We start from the raw sequence: 3,480 nt of genomic DNA, 5'->3' as shown, positions 1-3,480 counted from the left end.
TGGAAACCATTAGTATCAACTATTGTTTAATTCAGATAATATATGTTAAACAGCTACATACAAAAATGGATGCTCTTGTTAACAAATATGGTCAAAGAATAACATAGTGCAGGTAAGGCATTTTTCTATACCAGCAGGGACTGTAAGCAGAAAAAAGGAAAATAAGCCACTGAAACATAATTCAAAAAGTGTTAAACGTGTTTTAGATTTCTCTCTGCCTTCTTTTTTTTTCTTTAAAAAAAATTTTTAATTGACGTATAGTCAGTTACAATGTGTCAATCTCTGCCGCACAGCACAATGTCCCAGTCACGCATATATACACATATATTCATTTTCATATTCTTTTATGCCTTCTTCTTAATCACAATAATTCAGATGCAGAAAGGGGGAATTTGCATAAGTGAACTTTTTAAAAAAATAGCACTACTGGGAGATAATTCACATACCATACGATTCACCCATTTAAAGTATAAAATTCAGTGGTTTTTGGTATATTATATTTAAAATTGTGATAAAATATGCATAAAGTTTGCCATTGTAAGTGTATAATTCAGTGGCATTAATTACATTCACAGGGTTGTGCAACATCACCACTATCTTTTTCCAAAACGTTTTCATTACCCCAAATAGAAACTCTGTAACCATGAAGCTGTAACTTCCAACCCTTCCTCCTCTCAGTCTTTGTAACTTCTAGTCTCTGGTCAGATTTTATAGATCTGTCTACCTTAGATAATTCATGTAGCGGAGCTTCTTGGGGTGTCTGATTCATTTACTTAGCACAATGTTTTCAAGGTTTATCCATGTCACAGCATGTATCAGAACTTTCTTTTTATGGCTGAATAATATTTCATTGTGTATATACACTATATTTTGTTTATCCAGTCATCTGTTGATGGACATTTGGGGTATTTCCACCTTTTGGCAGTTGTGCATAATGCTGCAGTGAAATTGGCTTGTAAGTCTCTGAGTCTCTGCTTTCAGTTCCTTGGATGTATACCTAGTTGTGGAATTGCTGGATCATATGGTAGTTTATGTTTAGCTTTGTGAGAGACAGCCAAATTGTTTTCCAATGCAGCAGCACCATGTTACATTCCCACCAGCAATGTACAAGGGTTCCAATTTCTCGGCATCCTCACTGACACCATCCTGAAGGTGTGATGTGGTATCTTCTTGTGACTTTGTGTAAATGAACTTTTATACTTAAAGCAATGGCTGAAAAATTTGACTGCAATGAGCAGACACCATTTTTGTTGTTTTTCCATGACGTTTGCTACCACTCCCCAGGTTACCCCCAGATCATTAGTAGCCTAGCTTTTCTCCTTTCTTAGCCAGTTCATCTAGGAGGCAGCTCAGGAACATGGAGTAAGCTATAGATGTAGGAATTTTGTGCAATAGGGAAATGTGTGTGGTATATAAAAGAAGGTGAAAAGGAAGTGTTTACAGAGAGGCAAATAGTTTATAAAGGATTATAAAAATTATGTAGGAGAGAGGAAACATGGGTGTATTCATGGAAAGGTGATAGAGAAAATGATCAGTGCTAAGCAGTTGCCCTCTGTGAAATGTCACAGCTGGAAGAGCCATGGTTCGGAGCTGTCAAGTCTATGACTTGACGCTTTATTGCAGAGAGGATGGATTTGGATTCCTTCAATCCACTGAATGATGAATGATATTGTCCCTTTCTTTTTCCCTAAGGCAGGGAGGTAGCTCCTGAAACCCTTTTAAAGATGGGAAACCCATTTCCCCAAGCCACCTTCAACTGCCACAGAGGATCAGACGTGAGTACACAGTCCAATGGCCCAATGGATCTTCTGTGGGTGCTAAGGCTGGTTTGTGAGATTTAGGAAAGATAAAGTTTCCCTTAAAAGTAAGCAAAATCCTCATGTTATTTTTTTCCTTAAGGAGATTGTCATTATCAAAATATTGGAGCCCAATTTTGGTTGATTGTCCCTGAGCAATGGCGACTGTAATCCCACATGGAGGAGCACCCCTCACTGTCCCTATGACATCAGGTATGCCTTTTAGAGGAAAGCTTAAAAAATGCACACCCTTTCATCTTTTGTAAATTTATATCAAGAAAAAAATTAATATAGTGTGCAAATATTATGTACATGTTGTGCAACATGATCACAGCAAAGTCACCTGTCAAAAAAATTGACAGCTCAAATGTCTAAACTGTAGGGGATTTGTGAAATAAATTATGGCACACTTACTGACTAGCATACTATTTTGTCCTTATAAAAATGTATTAATTGACATGGAAGAATATTCAAAAATAACTGACAAGTGAAACAAGCAAATCACAAAAGAGTAAATTCTCAATTTGTAGTCCCTCCCTCCCTCCCTTCTTTCATTCTTTTCTTCCTTTCTCTCTTTCTTTCTCTTCTTCACATCCTCCCCCCCTCTCTCTTTCTCTCTTTCCAGGTTTCTCTCTCTAGAGATTATATAACAAAATCTGAGTAGTGGTCTTTGGGTGGTAAGATTACAGATAAATTTTATTCATGCATTAGGATGATTTGTATTTTATAATTTTTATACAATGAACCTCCATTACAATCCTATATCCTCTACCTACACATCCTGGAAAATGCCAGATGGTGGCAATTTCACAATGCTGTTTACGAAGGGGCTGCTTCTTCTGCACACATATAGCATCACACATTCCTGTCTCCACATATGCAGAAAACTAGGTGATATTCTGAGTCTGCTTTAAAAAACAGCCCTAAATTCTTCTTAAAGACCGGAGAGAGAGAATGCTACAAGGCAGCACACGCTGATGGGGAGAGCAGAAGTGAAGATGGTTCAGCAGTGACGAATGGTACCGGTTTGGTCACCCAGAATGGGGAGCGTTGCCAGTTCCCGTTGCCCGGATGCCTTTTGTGTTCTGCATCGTTTTTTTAGCTCAGGGATTATCAGAGCAAGTTTTCCAGGCCAGAGCATTCAACACGGCACGCCCATCCAAATTCAGAGCTCAGTGTGATTACTACCAGCTTTTAAAAATTTTGCTTGATAAGGATTTGGCTCTGGCCAACAGAATTCATTCTTATGGGTCATGTATTTGTTCAGGAAATAAGCAAACGATGCTCTGGTGACTGTAATGCACTATAAAGGCATTTGCTCAGAGATAATTTCAGCAGAGTATAATCTTTCCATTGCTTTGTTAATAAAATGTCCAAATTGTGTTTTCCACACTGACACTTTACATTCTTGGCTTTCAGAGTTTACTGGTGTCATGGAGACTCACAGGACCCGATGATCTAATTACCTTTTATGCTGTCATTAAGGAACAGGAGTAGGACTGAGCCCAGAATTCCTGAGTTCACCTGACACTCATTTTTAAGATGCAAATAAACTGAATTTTCAAGATTTTACACCACAGAGTGAAATGCAGACATTTTTAAAATTAATTTTTGAAGTTACTTCTTGAAATGCTTTTCAAGGGGTTGGATTGAGCAAGTGTTTGGTCTCGAAGCCTGTTTTTCC

At 37.9% G+C, this 3,480-nt stretch overlaps 1 long non-coding RNA gene across 1 annotated transcript; it reads left to right on the top strand.

Annotated features, from left to right (window-relative positions):
- On the top strand, nt 1-3,256 carry LOC140690180 (uncharacterized). The gene is made up of 4 exons (XR_012065356.1): nt 1-112; nt 1,693-1,775; nt 1,900-2,009; nt 3,216-3,256. It is a non-coding gene; the product is annotated as an uncharacterized lncRNA (long non-coding RNA).
- Nucleotides 3,257-3,480: the final 224 nt, after the last annotated feature.

Source organism: Vicugna pacos, chromosome 29, assembly GCF_048564905.1.
Source record: "Vicugna pacos chromosome 29, VicPac4, whole genome shotgun sequence".
Classification (NCBI taxonomy): Eukaryota; Metazoa; Chordata; class Mammalia; order Artiodactyla; family Camelidae; genus Vicugna; species Vicugna pacos.
The sequence above is the reverse complement of the archived record's forward strand: the minus strand, read 5'-3'. Positions and strand labels throughout refer to the sequence as shown.